Source organism: Dipodomys spectabilis, unplaced genomic scaffold (assembly GCF_019054845.1).
Source record: "Dipodomys spectabilis isolate Male_0828 unplaced genomic scaffold, ASM1905484v1 ptg000054l, whole genome shotgun sequence".
NCBI classification, from domain to species: Eukaryota; Metazoa; Chordata; class Mammalia; order Rodentia; family Heteromyidae; genus Dipodomys; species Dipodomys spectabilis.
Window position 1 is genome coordinate 8,939,385 of NW_024870731.1, and position 23,885 is coordinate 8,963,269.

Below are 23,885 nucleotides of genomic sequence, written 5' to 3' on the forward strand. Positions count from 1 at the left end.
CAAGACCAGCCTGGAGGAAAAGACCTAAAGACACAAATAACTACAATATAACAGGGCAGAGTTAGGTAGGATGGGCAGTCAGTAGCAAGAAAGAGATTGCCTTGCCTTCACCATTGTCAGGAAGAATTCCTTGGAAAGCAATGTTGTATATACAGGAGAAGACTTCGGATGATCGTTTTAGTCAAATGAATAAATAAGTAGATATAAGTAATATTTCAATCTTGGCTATTGGAAATAGGATGTGTTTTAGCTTTGTTGAAGGTTCCCCTGCTTCTAAGCTTTCTGCTGGAAATTTCTGTGAGTTATTTGACTATCAACACATTCTTCTTTACCAGCCTTTCTAGTAGTTTGTAAACACTCATGGAATCCCTTCCTACCTGAATGAATACTGACAGCTTGACAGAGACAGTGTGGACGGGTGAGGATAGCCCTGAGACTTCTACATCAGTGGTCCACTGCAGGACCAGAGAGTTTCTTTGATTCCTACCCAGATCCAGTGTTCTATGTGTCAAAGATCTTTCAGAAATGTTCACATAAGATTTTGAAGTGTGTGTCATGACTCTTGAGAAGTCTTGTTGTACTAATATAATAGTTATTAGGTTTTTTAAAATAAGTAATTCAATGTGCTTAAGTTACTTTCCAACGCTCAAAACCCAAACCACCTACAGAGTCTAGGCCTGGCTTATACTTGTGATTGGGATATGTACCTTCTCATGAATAGCTACTCATATTTTTTCAATATGAGTATCCAATATGAAGATTGATTATTTTTACTTGTATTTCACAAAACAAGAGCAGCTCTTTCCTTTTTCTGCCTAGATCCATCATGTGATGCTGTCCTAAGGAGTGAAGATGATCCCACTGGGTAGCCAGGGTGCTGGTATTGATGGTAAGATGTGCAGGCCTCCATGTGTAGGGCAACGTTGGTGAACTTAATAGTCTCTTAATAGTCTCTGCTGCTGCAAGAAAGCAGTTCCATATAGTAACTGCAGAGATTCTGGCTACCTGTTCATTAGAGTCTCTTACCTCTTACCAGCATAAATTTGAGGTCACTATGCAATGCTTACTGCTAACACTGTGTATGTGTGTGTGTGTGTATTTTCAGACCAATTAATAAGCCCAAAAAAATTACTTACTGGGGAAAATAATTGTTTATTCTTTCTGGATTCATAAAAGCATTGTTCTAAACCTGGCAGATCAGCCATAAGTGAAATTTCTCAGAAGAAAAGTGACACCTGAAAATAAATCACTAGATCAATTGACCAAGTGTTTTCTAAAAGACTGTAAGTATTAAGAAAGAAACAACAAAAGGAAATGGCTGGTTCTCTTGCTTTAGAAATGAATACTGCTGAGTTCTCATGGATCTTGTAATCCTAGCTACTCAGGAGGCGGAGATCAGAGGTCATGGCTTGGGGCCAGCTTGGAGATGAAACATCAGAGTGGCTGCATCTCCAATTAACTAGCAAAAAAGGGGGAAAAACCCCTTGCTGGATGTGGTTTAAGTGATAGAGCACCAGCTGTGAGCAAGCAAGGCAGGTGGGCAACTGAGAGTAGCAGGCTCAGAGTTCAAGCCATTGTATTGACGCTCTGTCTGTCTGTCTGTCTTTCCTCACACACACACATACAAAACTTAGTGAAATTTTTCTTCCAGTTATACTTACTTAAGTATATATACACATGTGCATATACTGTGTGCTTATTTATTTTGGTGGTCTGTGGTTATTACAGCTTGGGCTGGGAAGATCCCCCAAAGGCCCATCTGCTGAAGGTTTGGTTACTAGCTGGGGACCCTGTCAGGTGGTGGTGGTTTCTCCTGGAGGTAAGGCCTACTAGAAAGAAGTTAGGTCATTGGGGGTGGACCCTTGATGAGATCTGAGGACCCAGCCCCTTCTTATTTCTGTCTTTGCTTTCTGACCACCATGGGGGTGAACAACTTTCCAAGCCATGTGTTTCTGCCATGAAATAGTACCTACCTAAGGCCACAGTGGTGGGGTTATAGAAGCACAGGCTGACACTTCCCAAACGGTGACTCCAAATAAATCTTTCCTCTTTTCAAATTGACTTGTTCAGCTATTTTTTCAGTTTTTTTTCCCCTACAGGAAAATTGGAATTTGACTGACACAATATTCAAGAGAGTTTGAAAGCCAATATCATATGATGACCATTGCTATAGATCCATTCATAATCCATCAAGTCTTCCATAGTGTCACTGAGATTATGGGTGCTTCCTTCCATGGCTGGATACTCATATTATTTCATAGAAACCAAATTAGTGTGTGACATAGCATTTCCCCCTAATCTTTGTAAACAAGCATTTGTAAAGGAACAAAATCTTTGACTGTTTCTGTTTTAGTAGAGCCCCAACTGAGTACCTCCCTTAAAAATGTTCATTTTCAGGGCTGGGAAGGTGGCTCAGTGGTAGAGCGCTTGCCTTGCATGCCTGAGGCCCTGGGTTCAATTCCTCAGCACCACATAAGCAAAAAGAAAAAAGCCGGAAGTGGCGCTGTGGCTCAAGTGGTAGAGTGCTATCCTTGAGCTGAAGAGCTTAGGGACAGCGCCCAGGCCCAGAGTTCAGGCCCCACAACCGGACCCAAAAAAAAAAAAAAATGTTCATTTTCTGTAACTATTTAGAAATCACTTCATAACTAAAAGAATGTTTTCTCACCTTAATTGAAGTTAATTTCAGGGACTATTTGTTTATTTATTTATTTATTGCTAGTCCTGGGGCTTGAAGTCAGCCTGGGTGATGTCCCTGAGCTTCTCTTGCTCAGGGTAGTGCTCTACCACTTGAGCCACAGTGTGCCACTTCCAGCTTTATCTGAGTAGTTTATTAGAAATAAGAGTCTCTTAGATGTTCCTGTCAGCACTGGCTTCGAACTGCAATCCTCAGATCCCAGCCTCCTGAGTAGCTAGGATTACAGGCATGAGCCACTGGTGCCTGACTGACTTTTAATTTTTGATCTCAATGAATAACCGTCATTAGCTCAGTTTGGAGATCCAATAATGTTGTTGCTTATTTACTTAATCCAAAATTATTTTCTTTTTTTCCCCAAAGTATTTGCTTACACCTTGAGAATTTGAATATTTACTTGTGCATAGATTTTAATTTTAAAAGAATATGTTTTAGCTTTCTTCTTAAAATGTGAAAAATTTGGTCTGTGTCTGATGAATTTCCAAGAATTTCCACGGTAGTAGATTCAGATACATTTGCTCTGGTGACACAATATGATTGTCTATCTGTCTATCAATCTGGCTGAAATGCAGATAGAGGCTCTGCTTCATACTTATAAGACATTCTCTTTAGATCATTCTATCTACTTTTCAACCTATCAATCTACTTATCTCTCATGTATATGTAAATATATATATGAACATACATGATAAATGTTTCTATAGTCTATGTAATATAGTCTATATAATATATAACAAGATATTCTATATAATACATTTATATGTATTATAGGAGTATTATAACACACACATTTTTTGTAGAAAGAGACTTGAATCTGGAGTCATTCCAAATTACCCCCATATTCTCATTTGCACAGGGCCTTGGAGACTCAGGTAGAGTTCAAACTTCTCTTTTGTTATATATTATGTAAATTATGGTGTTCATGCTAGTTGTATTAGAAAAAAAAACCCAAACCTTAGGGTCTTGACAAAGTAAGACATACCTCACTCACAGTCCAATACTATCAATGGTCCACTCAGTTCTACTAATTTAGGCTCCTTTGCTCTCTTTGTAGGCAAGTAGAGCCAAGTGAGTTTTGTGGAAGGAGGAGTTATCAAGGATGATCAAGGATGGTTGGCTGAGCATCTGAATGCATGTCATTGGTTGAAATGAGTACCATTGGGTTGTCTAGGAGATGGCCAATAGGAAATCTAACTATAGTGCATTCCCAGGGGCTGAAGCAGCCTGACTAGCTCTCTCTAGTCCCACTTGAGCCATGGACAGGGCTTGCTTCCTCTCAGCTACTTTCCTATGATTTCATGGTAGAGATAAAGAAGGAGTAACATTCTTCATATCTGGACACCTAGGGAATCAAATTTGCAATGACAAGGTAGTGATGGCTTTTAAAGTCTGGGCACTAGATCAGCCATAGAGGCCACTGGGATCTTGTTAGAAATGCAACTTCTCAGTCTCTATCCCTGACCTGCTTACTCTGAGAGAGAGGGCCTAGGGACACGTTCCAGCTCTAATGACTCTCTAGGTAGTTTGGGAGCGAATGGAGTTTAAAAACCTCTACGACAAAGCACAAAGAAAGCTGGTGTGTACTCCTTAGTGAGTTCTTCTTGTGTCCATTTCCTTGATCAACCAGAATTCGCAAGGGCCTACTCACCCTGTTGGCTGCTGAGTAAGTCATTGTCATCAGCAAGGTAGTTGCTGTCTGCTCATAGACGCTCCAGGTAAGCTTTCCAGAGCCACCCAAGGGAGACTTGTGTATGGAATGTAATTTCATGACTTGCTGGAATTTATCAAGTTCAAAACAAAACAAAAATACAGCTGGGCATTGGTGGCTCATGCCTGTAATCCTAGCTACTCAGAATGTTGAGATTTGAGGACCGCAGTTCAAAGCCAGCTGGAACAGGAAAGTCTCTGAGACTCTTATCTCCAACTAACAACCTGAAAACTGTAAGTGGTGCTGTGGCTCAAAGTGGTAGAGTGCTAGCCTTGAGCAAAGGAGCTCAGGGACAAGTGTTCAGGCCCTGAATTCAAACCCCATGACTAACAAAAAATGAAACAAAATAAAACTAGTACAAAAACTCACACATGTAATACATTCTAAATATAATGAATCCTGCATCTATTTATTTTTTAACATTATCTTCCTTAATATTTTCCTCACATTTGCACAAATAATTTTTTCCTGAAAAAAATCAAATGTTTAGATTTCCATTACTGTGAAGTGTCTAAGTTATACAAACATGTGGATAGCAAGTTTGGGTGGAAAAAGTTGTATATGTTGATTCTATCTGAGAAAAGAAAAGAAAGTAGGCAACATTGACTTGCATATGGCAGGCACATACAATAAACAATAAAATATGTTACAGAATGAGTTCTTGGGAAACAAATTGGTACCTGGTTTTGTAATGAAATTTTATAGTCCTTTTCTCACAGAAAAGGCAGCCAGGATATTGTCCTCTTCGTTACTGAGCTCAATACAAGGCTAATTAGCAGTTTTTCATGTTATAGGAGGGAGAAGAAACAGTTGCTATGTTTTGAAGACATCTAGAAAAACACTTGTGCTTCAAACAATTCTTGCAAAGTGTGATGTACAGAACGTCCTTAAGAACCTGCATTTTGACAGAGTTCTTTGTGGTGTGAGCACAATTGATCAAAGCACCAGATGGCCATTTGCTGGCTGTGTGGGTGAGGTTCACTTTGAGAGAAGTAGGGGCTGGCCTGAGAAGGGAGTGAGATTCCAAGGGACTGGGAGAACCGGGTGTTTTCCAAGTAGACCTTGAAGGGGAAGTGGTGGCTCTAGGATTGTTTCTAGGATCTGGGACTTTCAGTAAAGGTTTGTGTGCAAAGTTTGGCTTAAAAGGAGCAAATGACTTTGGGCTTATGCCTTTGGTGGTCTGAACAAGACAAGACAAGCCTGGGTCCTGACCAGGCATTCCCCATATTGTTCTTCCATTGTGCCAGCCTCAAGGGTGTGGGAGAATGAGTCATGAAAGGTAGCTCACTTTTGAGTGTTATCCTCATTTTTTTGAGAGGGGCCTCAGAATTAGGTGTGATTTGAATGAGAGATAAAAGGCATACTTACTTTGTCATGAAATTTACTTACTGAATTATTTGCTCAGTTGCTCAAAATAGTTGTTTTTTTAAAAAAACTTTTTTATTTCTCCTCCTTCTGGTACTCCATAGGTTATTGTTTCTTTTCAAAAACTCATTTTATTTTGTCTCCTGTTTAATGCTCTTTCATTCTTAGTTTTGCTTTAAGTTTTCCCCTCCCTCCCTCCCTCCTTCCCTTCCCTCCCTCCCTCCCTCCCTCCCTTCCTTCCTTCCTTCCTTCCTTCCTATATTATTTCTTTCCTCCTTCTCTTCCTCTTTACCTTCCCTCTCTCCCTTTCTCCTTCCCTATCTTCCTTTCATTTCCTTTCTCTTAAGAGCTGTCTCTGGGCACTGGATCATACTTTCCTCCGGTGCAAGCAACATAGAGGTGCTGTGAAATTAAAATCTTTCAGCCCAGTAGCTCACCCAGTGGCCCGTGGGAATTGGTGTTGAAGGGCCCAGGTTCCTGCATTTGTGAGGAGGTTAATTCTATTGCATAAGCTTTATGTTGGCACCTAGAATTTCCTGGTAGGATTAGGTTTAGTGAGTGGTTATGTAATAATGGACATTTCATCAACTCCTTTCCTTCCCCTCTCCATTCCCACTCTGCTACTCTTATTTCCCAGATCTGATTCCCCAAAACTGTTCACTCTCAAATTCTCAACTCAGGATTTCTCCTAGATGCACCTCAGCTAGAAAAATTTCAATTTGGGGATATTAAATATTTGGAACTCTTTGGCTCGTATCCAGAACTTAAAGTATTATGAAAAAATTCAGTTATAGTCACACTTGTAAACGAGAACATGATGTGTGTGTGTGTGTGTGTGTGTGTGTGTGTGTGTGTGTGTGTGTGTGTGTGTGCCTGTACTGAGTCTTGAACTGGGAACTTGAGCTATCCTTCAGCTTTTTTGCTCAAGATAACACTCTACCATGTAAGCCACATTTTCACTTCCAGCTATGATTTTTCCTTTGTTTTAATTTTTTAAAGGTGATGTACACAGGGGTTACAGTTACATGGTTCAGATAGAGTACACATCTTTTTCGGACAATGTCACTCCTTTCCTCATTCTCTCCCAGTTTTCTCCTCTTGTCCCCACTCAGAAGTTGTATAGTTCATTTTCAACATAGTGTCTAGTGAATAACACTGCTACATTTGTTTACCCTTTGTCCCTCCATTTCTGTGCCTCTTCTTATCCTCCCAAAGACATAAAAATGAGAAAATAAGACAAAAATGTAAAGAAAAACAGCAACAAAAACCCATCGTTTCCATTTCCTGGAGTTCATTTTGATAAACATTATTTGATATGATCAGATGCACATAGACATTGTACCCTATGTTCCTCTCTTTTCCTTTTTCTTTTTCTTTATTTAGCTGTCAAGTAAATAATTTAGGCAGTTTATTTATCTCAGCTTTTTGATATTTGAATTTATTCTTATTGATTTATATTTTATTGTAAGGTGATGTACAGAGGGGTTACAGTTACATAAGTAAGGCCACAAGTACATTTCTTGTCAAACGTGTGTGTTTCTCTCTTAAGAGTCACTTCTGGCTTTTTGATGGTTACTTGGAGATAAGATTTTTGAGGACTTTCCACCGTGAACCTCAGTTCTCATCCTCCTTTGTAGCTAGGAGTATAGCCTAGCTTGCATATGAAATTTTATGAGAAGAATGATTGTTAAATAACTTGGTCCTAATTGTAATTTTTATTAATTTGTAATTAAGCAGAAAACTACAATTTTATTTTTTAACATGTATGACATTGAGTGCTTGTTGAATATATAAGATTATACTAGGCAACATGAGAGATACAGAAAAATTGACTTAGAAGTCCTACCAGGAAAAAGAGTGCTTGCTTTGTAGAATGTGCCTTATCCAGACTGAGAAATTCCTGTGCAGGCCCAATGGAAGAACAGTGATGTCTGGTGTTAGTCACAGAGAATTTGAGAACCAGTCAATCAGTGGCTTAGGGAAGAAGGTGAAATAGCAATGACAGGTAAGAAATGGAAATGTTCTAAACAGACTTGGAATTAACAAATGTCAGCTTAAATGACTTAATGGAAGAACCTGTCTTATTTTTATATAGCCCAAAGAGCACGTGTCACTCAAGCACTCTTCTCTTTCCTTGTCCTATATTTAAATCAGTGCCAGCATATTCAAGTGGAACTGATGCTGGCTGATGGTAGACACCAGAAAAGAACCTGCCTTAGTATGATTCAGAACTCTACTTCCCACTACTCTTACTCTAGAAAACAGTGGAAATGGTGTAGTCAAGAGATAAACAAAGCATATCTTTCTCTGTTTCACCAAATTAATTCATTCTTGATTTTACTAATTAAAGAAGTTATCTGCTTCTCTCCATGCGTTGGCTGGAAGATAATGTACTAATTTGTTTTCGGATCACAAAAACATTAATTTTCAGTGTAAGTAGACTGACATCTTTTCGTCTTTTCTTTTTCTCTTTATAATGATTGGCATTTTCCTAGATACCCCTGAGTTGGTTTAGTTCATACTTGTTCGCCTTAGGAAAATGAAACAAGAAACTCATTGAAAATTTATACTATTTGAGACACAGGAGATTTTGAAATCTTCACTAACATATTTAACTCTTTGCCTTTGGAGTGAAAAAAAAAAAGAACTCTTCTTTTGTTCTTGGGTTTGTAGCAGGCTTAGTGTAAAATGTCTATAGAGAGTCTCCTCTCCCCATCTCTATTCTCAACACAGATTCAGAGTATTAAAAATTCTTAATGCATCTAGGGCCTAAGCTCCTTGTTTGGAATTTAATATACTTTTTTTTCAGGATTGAAGTGTCATTTTAAAATATATGTTCATGATGCTATCTTCTATGATAAGAATAGATTTTATTTTTACAAATCTAGATTGATCCCTAGAGAAAAACAGATCACTTAAAACACCACTGTACTGAGTAGCTTGTCTCATCTTACTCCTAGTCTGCAGGGAGTGAGTAAGAATAGGGGATAAAACATTGCCTTTGGGGCCGGTACTAGGATGGGCAAAATGGAGAGGGCTTGGTATGACCAGAAGTTAACACTGGCTATTGAGACTGAGTCTATACATACATACATATATTATTTATTTCAAAGGATCATAGCATTATACTATATAGTAAAATAAAAAGTTAAAGCACAGAAGAAAAGCCCTCTTTGCATTCAACAGGAAATAATTTAGATTTTGTAATATTGCTAGAGAGAATGACAACTTTACAATGCTGTTCTTCCATTTTATCGACTTCATGTGTCTTCTCAAATTATTTAGGTCTTTTATAATGTCTTGTAATCAGCTTTATCATTTTTTCTCCGTAAAGATCTTATACATTTATTAGATTTATCCTTACATTGATTATGCTCCTTGAGCTATTATAAATGATTATATTTACTACCATGTCCTTTTACATTGTGATTAGAAATAAAACTATTGATTTTATATTTATTCACCTGGCTGGGCTTACTAATTAATTATTTTATCTGTAGCTTCTTTTAAAATACTTTTGTAGGTTATAAATATTATCTATGACTATAAGACATTTTTATTCTCCATCCCTGCATCTCTTATTTATCTTTCTCATTCTCTCCTGTGAGATAAAATTTCTAATATAGTGTTTAGTAGAAATAAAGACTGTGAACCCTTGTTTCATTCTTGATATTGAGGGAGATGCTGTGAATATTTTCCACTAAGTATACTCTTCTTTTTTTCTATTTTTTTAAAATTTTATTTTCTTGTAAAGATGCTGTACAGAGGGGTTACATGAGTAAGGCAATGAGTACATTTCTTGTCAAGCATTTTTACCTCCTCCTTTGTTTTTTTTCCTCCCCTACCTCCCTTGCTCCTCCCCACATCCAAAGTTGTAAAGTTCATTTCCAACATAGTCTTGTATGAGTATCTTTGTTGCAATGGGTCATCCTGTGTCTTTGTTTCTGCATTTTGTTGTTCCCTTTCCCCTCCCCAAATTAGAAAAATATATATACAAGATGCAGAGTACCAAAATCAAATAGAGTGATGACAGGGATATACCATAGAGGGATGAACATACAAAAGAAACAAAAAAAATCACATAGTACATTAAAAACAACAACAGCAAAGAAAAACCTCTTGTGTCCATATCTTGGGGTTCATTTTGCTAAGCATCATCTTATATGGTCATATGTACATAGCTTTTGAGCTTTTCTACTCATCTGATAAGATTATCCTAGACATCTTCTTAAGTAATATTTTGTGTACACTTTCAGCTCATTAAGAGAATTCCTTTTTATTTAAAATCAATAAGTTAATGACTGTTGACTTTTATTAAGTATTTTCACTTGGTATATAAATAATTACTTAGTTTTCTTCATTTTCTTATTGGTTAAAGAAATAAATTACAGTAATTGATTTGCCTGACCTTAGACCTTATATGGAATTCTTGGAATATATCCAATATGATGCATTGTGTTTCTATAAAGACTGTTGTTAGGTTTTACTTAGTTTTTTTTCCCCCAGAAGTAAGTATTTTTTTTAGCCACTTTGCAGCAATACTGTAACCGAAAGTTGGTGATGACTGGCATGAAAACATGATGGCTTACTTAGATACCAGTCAGACAGGAACAAGTTATGATTTAAAAAAAATCTGATTTAGTGGTTGGTCTTTACGATAGCATTTATGCCCTACCACTTATTCTTTCCCTTTTGCTATATATTTGATCAAGCTAACAAAGCCTGATGTTCTATATATACTTAGGCTGGGCACAGTGTCTCATTCTTGTAATCCCAACAACTTGAGGAGGTAGAGACCAAGTAGATGATTTTTTGAGGCCAGTTAATGTAAAATGTTAGCAAGAATCCATCTTAACAAGCATGGTAAACTAAGAGGTATAGGTAGAAGAATTATGATCCAATGTCCAGGGGAAAATAAATGTGTAAGACCCTCTCTGAAAAAGAACTAAAGCCCCCAAGCAACTGAGTGCATGGCTAAGTGCTGAGTTTTTGCCTTAAACAAAAAAACAGAGACCTGGAATTTCAACCTCAGGACCACTAAATAATGATATAATGACAATAATAATAATAATAATAACAATGACAATAATAATAATAAATAGAAAAATACTCAGTCTTACCAGGAGCTGGTGGCTCATGTCTGTAATCCTAACTACTCAGGAGGCTGAGATCTGAGAGTTGATGTTTGAAGTCAGCCTGGGCAGGAAAGTCCATAAAACTCTTATCTCCAATTAACCATGAGGAAACTGGAAGTGATACTGGGGCTCAAAGTGGCAGAGCTCTAGCTTTGAGAGCAAAAGCTCAGGGAGAGTGCCCGGGCCCTGAGTTCAAGCTGACCAAAACAAAACACCCTCAAACTCAATCTCTTCATGAAAGAGCTTATGTGCAATTACATTTATTTGCTCCTTAATTTTTGGAGGAAGTTGTCTATAAAACCTACAGTTTTAAAGCATATAGTTTTATATGTTCTTTTATGGAAATTTTCTTGAAGGGGTCTTGGTATATACTGAAGGCTGGCCCACAATCTGAAATCCTCCTATCCAACTCCCTCCTCCGGTGCAAGAATTACAGGTGTGTCACGACACCCTGCGTTCTCAGCATTGTTATTTGTTAGTTTTATGATTTTAAAGTGATTCAGGTGTCAATTTTTTTTGACAAGAGGCCATGGAAATAAGGCTGTCTTTCCTGGGTTAGAATGTGGGTTGGGGCTGGGCTGGCAGGACAGAGTAGTGGAACTGGAGTGCAGGGGATGAGTGCCCCAAGAAGTGGAAGTCTTTGCAGATTGTCAGAGGAGCAATGAACCACACTTAGGTGTAATTTACATCCATCATATCCGTGCTGGGCAAAACATTCCCTCATTTTTTTTTTTTTGCCGTTTCTTAGAATGCATAATCAAACTGGCCTAGCTTAAAAATTAATTATTTTCTCCCAAAGTAAAATCTTTTGCTGAATCCCTTTCGTGAAATGCTCATTTCTATGATTGTATCTTGAATGGAGGATATCCAGTTATTTTATTTTCTATTCTCTTTATTAATATTGTGCATTTAGCAGCTCATCATAGGCATCTTACCTTTTAGTTCTTTAAATATGCTCAGCAAACCCAGTATCTGGGCTTCTTCAGAGACAGTTTCTGGTAATTTCTTTCCCCATGTGCAGATGGCAATTTCTTGTTTAATTACACATATTGTAACATTTTCTTTTGAAAACGATGCACTTAAATATTGACTAATAAATGTTAAAATTTTATAGCTAAGCAGATTAACATAGTTAAACTGTAACATTTCTTCTATTATGTGCATCACACAGTATAAATATAATATAAACTCTTTTTTGTATTTAGCTGCTTTATTTCAATATAAATGTTTTATGCTCTAAAATATATGTTTAGTCTTTCTTAAGATACTTAGTTTAAAATGTAGCAGCCTCTCAAAATTTAAAGCAATATTTTTTAAAAATGAAGATTTGTGATGCCCGAGGTAGACTTCAAAGACTTTGAGTGTGGTGAAGTTTACAGAGTTATAGGAGGCCATGTCTGAACGTTCTACTATAACATAGCAGATGCAAGAATCACCAGATTTAAAAATTTTAATGCATAACTCCTATAATCTAAGTTGTCAGAGTGAAATCCCGTTACACAAGAATCAAGAATCATGGGCTGCCAGTGCAGCCCATGTTAATAGGAACATTAAATGGAAAATGGTGTTGCAATGTGAAATCGTTTATCATATTCCACCACCTCTTACAACGAGATGATAATCTATTAAGTAAAATTAATTACACAGTTATTGTCTAGTTATCTCAATAAAAATATCAGCCTGCTTGATATAATTGTGTCTTCACAAAGAAGACCTCAAGCGGTGTGAGGGAAGGACTTCAGAAACTTTCTGTGGGGTTGATAGTAAGGGGCCCAGTGTAGCCTTCTGGGCTCAACATATTGTCCTAGGCATTTTATCCTTTTCCCAAAATGATGCACACTTTCAAGTATTAATATCTCTTTGTAAAAGTAACACATTCCAGGACACAAATCACAGAAAAGAGTTCTATCATTTAAATTTACATGTTAGAAGTGAACAGATAGCTGGGCCCTGTGTCTCATATCTATAAGCCTAGCTCCTTGGGACGTGGAGATCATGAGGCTCATGGTTCAAGGACAGCCCAGGCAAAAAAAAAGTTGCAAGACTCCATCTCAACCAATAAAAAGCCAAGCATACTGTTAGGTGCTTACCATCCCTGCAAAAGAAAGACATTAAAAGGAAGATTACAGTCTAGCCCGTCTGGGCATAAATACAAAGAACCTAGTTAGAAGATATTTAGAGCAAAAGGGACTGAGGATGTGTGTTGGGTGGTAGAACACGTGCCTCGCAAGTTCAGGGTCCTGGAGTGCAAATCCAAATGCTGCTAAAAAAAAGTAAAAAGAAAAAGTTATCATACGTTTAATAATTCAGAATTAATATAAAGAATTCACTACATATAAGTAATATTACCAGGGGAATGATCCAGATTGAAAATATTCATCACAAGTCATCTGAAAAGTTTTCAAGTAAATGAAACTTTTAAGTGCCATTTAAATGAAAAGAGGCATTAAACTGATCTTTACCTTTAATAATCGATTAATGAACTGTTGATATTCACTGCTATTACATGGCATTATTACTCCATAGCATTGTTAATAACATAGCTTTTAGTGCTGGTTTTTTTTTTTTCAGCTGGATTATCTCAGACCCTTAACTATTTGAAGATCTGAGTTTTCTTCTAGTTTCCAGTGTCTATAGTCTATACTTCGTTAGCTGTTCTAGCAAAGTTAGTGTTTTCCCCTCTGGCCTTACAAGTACTTGAAAAAAGTTTAATAAGCCATCCTTGATTTGAAGTATTACCAAGGAAAGAGTTACATTGTAGTTATACCTGATATATAGTCTTTGCTTGGCAAAAATGTACTCCACTGTTACCTGTAAATACATTCAATATGGATAATATAGGGATATAAAGATAAAACACTTCCTTTTCTCATGAGAAAGGACTCACATTTAGGGACAAAAGGATTGAAAACCCAGTTTTACTCTGACATTTCAGGAAATGTCAGCGTTAAACTGGGTTTTCAATCCTTTATAGGGAAGAAACTGGGTTTTCAATTTTATATAGGGAAGAAACTTTTTCTGCTCTGCCATTTTTAGGGTTTGGAGGAATTGAGTGCTGAATTGAACTTACTTTTACAGAAATTTGCATGCAGAGGTTTTGTCAGAAGGTGTTACCTCACCCTAGTCTGCTAGAGTAATCTGAAGATTCGAACCAAGTGCGACAATTCCTAATGACATACACAAAAAAGCAAAGACTATATGTCTTCAGACCTCCTTTGGTAACTCTGTTACCAAAGAAAAAGCAAACTCTCAGGTTCACTTGAGATAAAGCCTGTACCTCAATTTACAAGTGAGTAGACAAACCATTTCAAGAAGAAAGTTGAAATTATTGAAAAATTCACATGTGATTCAATTTTATAATATGTGCAGTACAAAAGTCTTTACCCTTAAAACATTGGCTAGTGTTTCTCAACATGTCATTGATAAAATACAGGTGTCTGTTTTTATTTAATGGTACAATGTCTTGGTTAAGTGTTTTAAAATCTATCCTATTGAAATCTAACTTATGTAACAATCACAAGTATAGTAAGGATATAGTAAGGAAAAACATTGGAACTGGCTCTTAAAGATTATTTATTTACATGTTGATCATTTGGAAAATAACCAACTAAAGATGCAAAAGTATTTTTCTTTGGCATGATATCAAGCCATTAAATACTGCAGCAACTGGAGATCTGAGATTTCTTCCCATCTTTCCAGATGTGTTTTTGCTGTTTGTTTGTTGGTGCTGTGTTGGTTCCTTTAATGGCTTCCTTGAAGTCATTTTGCAATAATGATGTTCTTGGTTGTATGTGGCCTCTGTATGTATCTGTATGATTAACTTATTGATCATCTTATATGTGGACAGAAAGGCCTTTGAATGTTTCGAAATTATTAATGTTCCAGACTCTGCTGGGAACATAGAGAAAAAATAATTGCTGATTATTTAATGGTTATGAAAGAGAATATCTATCATTTATAAAAGGTTGATACTGGGAAAAATAATACAATATGGTGTCTAATGCCTCACATATGCTTCTGTGTGAAGAGAATATCCAATTATAAATTGCCGCACTGTCAGGAAAGTCCAAAGCCATGCATTCCTTCTAGGTACTAATCGTGTATTTAGTCTTCTAAGTAATAACATATTTAATCAACCAGGAGTCATTTTTTTCTATAACCAATATAATATTATATTTTCACCAAGTTTCTAAGGGATCAAATTCAGAAAGTTAGCACAGGGTCAAATTCATCCATAGAACAGAAGAAATACTTACTTTAATCCTTTACTCAGAAGTGTGTAGATATGATGTATTTATAATGTTATGAAAATGTAGAATACATTGCAAAAATTAAGTATAAAATTGATATGAAAACATACAGAATGGTGATTAATTCCAATTGGAGGGAAGGGAGAATGATCTCTATGAGGTATGATCAGAATAATTTCCATAGGAAGAAAAAAGAGAATCTTCAGAGGAAGGTATATTTCAGGCTGAGGAAAATACCTGATTGCCTGTTACAGATAAATGAGAAATATTTTTACTAGCAGAAATATATTGTACACAAGGGTTTCATGTGATACTTCCATATATGCATATAATATACTTTGATCGTTTACCCTTTTGCTTTTTCTTAACTTTTTATCCTCCTCCTTTCAATAGGGTTTAGTAAGCTTCATTATGCTATGGCTCACACACACACACACACACACACACACACACACACACACACACACACACACACACACACACACACACACACACACATATATATCAACTTCGGTCATGTTCATATCATATTAACCCTTACCATCCTCTTTTCCCTTCTCCCTCCCGCTGACTTCCTCCCAATTCCCTTTTGTAATCACGCCTTGTTGTTGCTGTTATTATTGTTATTATTATTATTACTATTTTAGGTCTGATTCCACTTAGACAAAACTATCCAGTATTTCTCTTTGTGAATTTGGTTTATCTCCCTTATCATGGTGATCTCCTGTCCATCCATGAGTTTGAAAGCTATATGCCCTCTTAAAATCTACTTGAGCATTCCTATGGGAATGGAAACAGAAACAAAGAAAGGTTAGTCGTGGGTCATTTGAGGTCTCTAATCAATGTATTGTTACTATATCTCTTGGCTCAATCTTTTCTTTTTTAAATATAATAATAATAATAATTATTATTATTATTATTAATTGTCAGTCCTGGGTTTGAACTCAGGGCCTGTGTACCGACCCTGAGCTTCTTTTGAGCTCAAGGCTACTTACTCTACCACTTGAGCCACAGCGCCACTTCTGGCTTTTTCTATATATATAGTACTGAGGATTTGAACCCAGGGCTTCATACATGCTAGGCAAGCACTCTACCACCAAGCCACATTCCCAGTCCTTATTGTTATTATTAAGGTGTTGAACAGAGGGTTACTGTTTCATAAGTCAGATAATGAGTGTCTCTCTGTTTGGACAATGTCACCCCTTCCTTCCTTTTCCCCAGTGTTTCCCGCGCCTGCCCTTGCATAGTTCATTTACCACTTAGTATTCACTGAATACCATACCTGAATGTGTTCATTTTCCTCCCTCTATTTCTGCACTCCCTGTTGACCCTTCTCAAAAGAGAAAAAAGAACAAACAAAAAAGCAAAAACAAACACTGCCACCACCACCACCAAAAAGAATAAAAGCTCATGTTTTCATTTCCTGGAATTTGTTTCAATAAATAGCACATTGAATATTCACAGGTGTTATGTCTTTGGATTCCTCCCCCAGAGAATATTCCATTAGTCTTACTGCTGGTGTATGACTCTTACAGTCCTGTATCATTTATCATGTCCTTTAGATCTAGCTTCTGTACAAGTGGGGAATTTTACACCTTTTGTCTCTCTGAGCTTGGCTTACCTCACTTAACATGATTTGTTCTAGGTCAATTCATTTCCCTGCAAATGACATAATATTATTTATAATGGGTGAGTAAAATTCCATTGGGTGTATGTACCACTTTTTTTGTTGTGAAAATACTGTACAGAGAGGTTACAATTACAAGGGCAAGATAATGAGTACATTTCTTATCAAGCATTGTAGCCTCCTCCTTTGTTTCCCCTTCCCATCCCCACTTTTTAAATCCACTCATCTGTTGTAGGATTGTAGGGCATCTGAGCTGTTTCCTTAACTTGGCTATTAAGAAAGGTGCAGCAATAAACATGGAGGTACCAGTGTCATTACAGTATCCTGCCTTACAATGTTTTGGGTAGATACCTAAGAGTGGTATGGCTGGTTCATGGGGAAGATCTGAAGCTACTTTTTAAGGAATCTCCAAACCACCATCCAGAGTGGTCATGCTAGATTACATTCACACCAACAGTGCATTAGGTTTCCTTTTTCTCCACCTCCCACTCGGGGCTTATTCTTACACATTCAAATTCCAGTGTTACATATTGTGAGCTGTAAAGTGAATCCAAAAATAGATAATTTTTTTTTATGAAGTAACTTTGTCCAACTTGTAGTGATATTAAGAAAGAAATTATGTGTCAGTCTTCTAGCTGAATTAGGGTCCACTTCTCTTCTAAATGGTTTGTACCCACATAAGCTATACAGAATCATTTCAGACCTTTTTTAATAGCAAATATCCATTGGAATTGTGTCATAATCTCTCTCTCTCTCTGTTTCAAACAATGAGATGTACAGGACACTACGTTGAAAATGAGCTTTACAACTTCGGAGGGGAGGAAGGAGTTGGGGAAGTGGGGAGGGAAGGGATGATAGGGGAAAAATGAAGGAGGGGGTAACAATGCTCTACAGGAAATGTGCTCATTACCTTACTCATGTAACTATAACCCCTCTGTACAGTATCTTTACAATAAAATATATATATATTAAAAAAAGAAGGGTAAATTTTTTCTCAGATTTTTTTTCTTCCACCCTTTAATGGAAGTTTCCAATTGTACAAAAGGACATAAATGGCTTTTAGGAATCTGAAAGCATAAAATTAAATTTAATTATTTTGTCCCTTTATATTTTCAAAGCCATTTGCACCAGTGAACAATATTCTAAGAAAAAATGCTTGTTGTGTGGATGATGCGGAGTTGGACAACTGTCGGTCATGTCAGCATCTGACTCCACTGTGTTCATGGCTAGGCCTCTGCAGTCACTCCCTCAACATCTTAGGCAGTGGGAAAATGTGCTGTTGCTACTAGACAGGCTGTCTATTGATGACTAGTGACTAGAACACCATTATTTAGAAGCTACTGAAGACTAGTACACTTTACTACTTTGAATTGGACCTGCTTAGTGAAGATAAAATTCAGGAGATTTTTTTGAAGTCAAGAAGCATAGCAGTCATCTTTACTCAATATTTACAAACATGAGAAATACAAGAGCACACATCAGAGAGCTAAACTGTGTCCTGAAGTCCTTACCTTGGTATCTGATTGCAATATGTAGCAATATGTTGCATATTGCCAATCTTACAGTATGCCTGGCCCTCTGTGTCATCATTTTCCTTCCTTCCAGCTCACTGACTGTTCACTGTATTTTTGCTGGGCCTCCCTTCTCCTTTTATGTCCTTGCATTCTTAATGTTGTATTACCTAATATCATCCCTGCATTTCTTTTCAATAAAGACCAGGTAATAACATCCAGTTCACTGACTTCCCATATAATTCACGTGATGATAGTGCCCAAGTTCCATATTCAGTTGGATTCTCACTGAGCTATTATAAAATCATTTGTTCATGAAAATCTCTACTTGTGTGTCAGATAGTTACGTTTAAATGAGTTACAATTAAATCCATTCCAACTGATTCCTTGTTTTCCATTTAATTCTGCTTAACTACATCAGTGGTAGCTGTAGCCTGCCTATTGCATTAGACAAGATGTAGAATTATCTTGATGGCCCTCTTTTTTTATTTGGTGCCAGTTCTGGGGCTTGAGCTCAGTGCTTGAATACTGTCTCTGAGCTTTTTTGCTCAAGGACAGTGCCCTGCTGCTTGACTCACAGCTTCACTTCCAGCTTTTTGATGGCTTTTGGAGAAAAGAATCTTCTTGGGCTGGCTTGGAATTGTGGTCCTTGTATCAAGCCTCCTAAGTAGCTAGAACTACAGATGTGAGCCACCAGTTGCTAACTGATGTTCGCCCTTTCCCCCACATTTAGTCCATTGGTAAGTCCAGATGGCTGTGTTCTGAAGACACTAAGAATTTTACCTCTTTCATCAACCATCACGGCTACCATCTAACTCAATCTACTACCCTCTCCTCTAGGATTTTTACCATAGCTTCCCTAGTTAGTCTGTTTCAATGTTTTCTCATATTTACATTATATCCTACTTTTACAGTAGAGAAATCTATTCAGATATCTTAGATCCTGTCAACTGCTGGTTCAAACATTCAATGACGTCTAATTCCATCCTTAAATCCTTCAGAGGCTAGCAGTGTTTCCTAGGACCTGGCTGGCCCCTGTTGTCTCGGTAACCATCTCTCTCTAGCTTCTCCTTTGCTCACTTTGGTCCAATCACACTCTTCTCCTTTGGTGTTTCTACAACAGTCACCAAACAGACGTTTCTTACATCTATTTCACTTGCTCTTGGATCTGCCCAGAAAGCTCTTTTTTTCCCTCCTGTATCTACATACCTTGCTACTTTGTTTCAAGTCTCTCATCTGCTAACTTACCAGGGGCTTTCATGTTTTTTTTTTTAATTTTATTTTATTTGTGAACATACTGGCTTTCATGTTTAAATAACTCAACTTTTCTCTTTATTCGCACTTTTCCCTTGCCACTCCCAGTACCAATTTTTCTTCATAGAATCAGCTAGCTACTAAATACTCAGATGTTTATTGTCTCTGGTTCAACTCCTGAATAGGAATTAAAGCAATCAGCTCAAACAGTATAAGTTTCAGCACACAAACAGCCAATTCTGCTCTTGTTTGGACTTCAGAGAGAAAATAGCTGCCATCTTCTGCACTGCTGTCTTGGTTCCACAAAAGAGTAACTTGCCATTCCTTTCATAGGAAAAAAGACAGAAATGAAGGGCAAATAGGAATAAAATACTGTGTCCAGGAAGTTTGGAATATGGTGTACCTAATGAACATCCTTAAAACTGACCAAAGTTTGGAAGGTCATTTGATTATTCAGTAAGAACCATATTTATTTCTATTAGGAACACCTCTGTATTCTTCTATTTCTGCCTTTGAGTAGGGAAAGACTATACATATACTTTAATAGTTAAACGTATGTATTCAATGTATGTATGTGCAGCATGTATACATGTATGTGAGTATATATCCATGTGTGTGTTGGAATGCATATTTTATTCTCAGGAAATGCATTCTTTTTTTTTTTTTTTGTCGATCGTGGGGCCTGAACTCTGGGCCTGGGTGCTGTCTCTCAGCTCTCCAGCTCAAGGCTAGCACTCTACTACTTGAGCCACCGTGCCACTTCTGGCTTTTTCTGCTTATGTGGTACTGAGGAATTGAACCCAGGGCCTCATGCATGCAAGGCAAGCACTCTACCACTGAACCACCTTCCCAGCCAGGAAATACATTCTTTATGATGGAAATTTCTGTATGCCTGTGGAGGGAGGCATTGTTGAAAATATACACTGTTATCTTGTATACTGGCAAGACACTTATGAACACTCCCAGAGACTATCTCCAGACACCAGTGGCCTGATAAGCACATGTGATCTAAAATTCATTTCTTTGCTGAACAATGACACGATTTGAGAAATTACCAATTTATTAACTACTGAAACATTTTTAGATTTTTTTTGCTTGATCATTAGATTTCTGGCTTTTGAAGAATCCATGTGTATGGCAAAGCTAGTGTTAAATTTCACAAGACTGGAACGGTGGCTGTCTTTTTGCCTGATACCTTCAATTAGAAATTGTCCTTCACTTCTATTTTTATCCATGTAAGTCACTTCATACATTGAGGCTATTTGTCTAGTCCTTCTATGTGAGAAAATATTGTCGTTTAGTGAATAGTGAGTTGACCCATGAATTGGTCTACTCAATCAGGACAGATGATTAAGTGGCTGATAAAGAAATATTGTCTGGCTAGACAACTTTTTCAATTGGACTTTCTAATGACTATTCTGCTCTGGAGCCTTTGAATAAGTTATGTCCAATTTCTAGGGAAAAGGTAACTGCAATAGGAGTTGATAGATAAACTCCTTCTAGGAAACAAGAGACATGTCCAAAGAGAAGTAATGCATGGTAAGTTTTGTGTTTTTCTTTTCTCTTTTCTTTAGATATAATCTACATGTATCAAGACCCACAAAACTAAGATACCAATCACCTTCTCAGGACACTAGATATTCACTTCATTCTTTGAAATATTCGTTATGCATTCTACAAACACTTTTCACCGACGAGCATTAGTGTGTCATAATTTTGAAAATTGCATGAACTGTGAAAGGTGAAAAAGAGATTGGGCATGGCAGGGGTATCAGCATGGACACAGTTCAAGTGGAGTAACATATGCAGGAAAACTATTTCCAAAGATTAAGAAAGACATAGTTATTTGCTGGAATGGTGTCATCACATCCAGGCTGGGTTTAGTATCTGGAAAAGAACCTCTTCAAATACTGCAGAAAAATATAGATGAGCCAACACAGAGGAGAAAGCCTTCCAACTCTTTTTCCTTAGTAGAGGTCTAGTAAGGAGTCCCTGAGGGGTGTTGAGCTTCACGCCTTCATCTGCAGTTCTCTGGAGACAGGAACTGATTTCAAAACTGTCATAGACTATGTGCTGAACTTCAGCTAATGCAAAGTGCGAGCTGTTCCAAGATTGCTTTTGGGAACCAAAGATAAAAATTAAGGGAAGATAATCTAAAGTGGAGAGGATAAAGGAAGTTACAGATTCCAAAGAAGTTGATCTGACCAAGTAATGTGAGGACAAAGAAGAATTGCTGAAGATTTATTTCCCCCACAGATATGGGCTATAATTGGGAAATGTGACAATGAGCATGTTCACCTTGTTTTGACTGATCTGCTAGCAATTTTTCTTTGTTTAAGACTGTTGCTGTCATTGTCTAAAATATTTAACAGCATTCACAACTAAAGCATTCATCCAATTAAGTATTTTGTTAGACCAAGTGACTATTTTTCCTCTCAAAACAGGAACAAAATAATTATTAGCCTAAAATTAACCAATTAGTCCTTTATGTAGAAAATGTCAAACTACAACAGCATCTATCCAATTATCTCTCTTCATAGAAAGTCAGTTAAAATGTGCATCAGTTTTGGAGAATAAAACCAGACAATGGTAAAATATGATGTTCAAAGTAAGTGTTAGAGAAATGGAAAGATCCTCTTCAAATAGCATTGTTAGATGCTAAATGACATTGAACTCCATAAGTTCCATCACTCTTCTGTATGTAATAGCAGATATTTCCAGGTGGGTGAAATCCCAGCTTTGGGCAGTAGGGAATGGCTGCTGCCTCACATCAGTGTTTTGCTGTTTAGTTTTCAGTAAAATACTTTGGTCCAAGTAGTTAATGGTTTAGTTTTCTTTCTTCATTTTATTTGAACTGCTTTGTAAATTGTAAGTTTTTTTTGCTGGTATTAGACTACATAAAGCATTAGCTGTGTGCAGAGAAAGAAAACTGCTACTACCCAAAGAAAGGGTAGTAAGTAACTGTTGTATGTAAAGGAACAATCTATTTATAGAGATTTGTTGGCAAAGAAAGTACTTGTTCTGATTGTGGAACAAACCTTGAAGGAAATGGTTGTTTTTAAGAAGTATACTTTGCTTCTGATGTGGATACAAGAATATCTCAGCTTGGAGAGAAATAGAGCACATGTGAGTTTTTAGTTGTTTGTTTCAGATATGCTACTCATTGATAACTGTTTTAGATTCACTGCAAATTTGAGTGGAAAATACAGAGTTCTCACATAGCCTTTACACTACAAACTTAGAGCCTTTCTTCTACAGTCATCCCTTGCCACAGTGGTATATTTGTTGCAATCAGTAAACCTACATTCAGATGGAGGGGAGGTGGAAGATATAGACATCCAGTGATTTCCTGAATCTCCAGGAATCTGAAATCAAGCAACAGATACATGGTTATAAAGATAGGAAAGGAAGGGCAACAGAAAACATTGTTTATAGTTCCATGCACTAGACTCCTTCCCCCAACACACAGACAAAACAAGAGACCACCTCAAGAATCAATGTCAGTGTAGGCAACTGATTAAGACTCGCTCTCAGATTCATAGATGAATATTGACTCGGGTGGGAAATGTAATCCAGAAGCCGTGCTATGGAGGGAAGCTGAGGGCAGACACATTGGCAGAGCTGAAAAGCCTGAATGCAGGTCAGAGGAGAGACCAGACATCAGTGAACGTGCGCTGGGCTGTGAGGACAGGGAACTGTGATGCAATGCTATGCATTCTACACGGGATCCGTTCACAGCCCTGAGCCTTACCTAGGCAGTGCAGACTGCAATTATCTGGCAGCTCTGTGCACTACCTGAAGGCCAAAGAGGTTGATAGAAAGCAGTGTAGGTTCAGACATTTCCCATGCTAATCCTGCACAGCCATAACACCTCTAGAACCAAGAGACATGCGACCATGAATTCTCTAGCTCAGCCAGTAGAAGTTTTGGAAAGCTCCTGAACAGGAAGTAAAGCCGTCAGGGAAGGTAACACAGGATTTAGACTGCAAACAGCAATTTCTGGTATTTTTTGGACTTAAGAGAAAAAATAGTGGTCCCCTTCCTGCCTCCCACACCCAAGGAAGCTGCAAAATGCAATGCTGGGAAATAATATCCGCCCTCTTCTCTACAGTAAGGAAAACATATTGACAAATGAGTTGCTTTTTTGTGTGTGTTTTGTCTTTCTCTGTGCTTATTTTATTGTATTCTCCCTCACTACTATTTCTTATACCTTTGTCTCATAATTTTCCTTACTTTCCTGTCTTGCTTCTTTTTCTTTTCTCCATTTCTCTCATGGTTTTTTATGATACAGTTATCTTTAACAACTTTTAAATTGTTGGTTTATTCTATAATCATCCTATTTC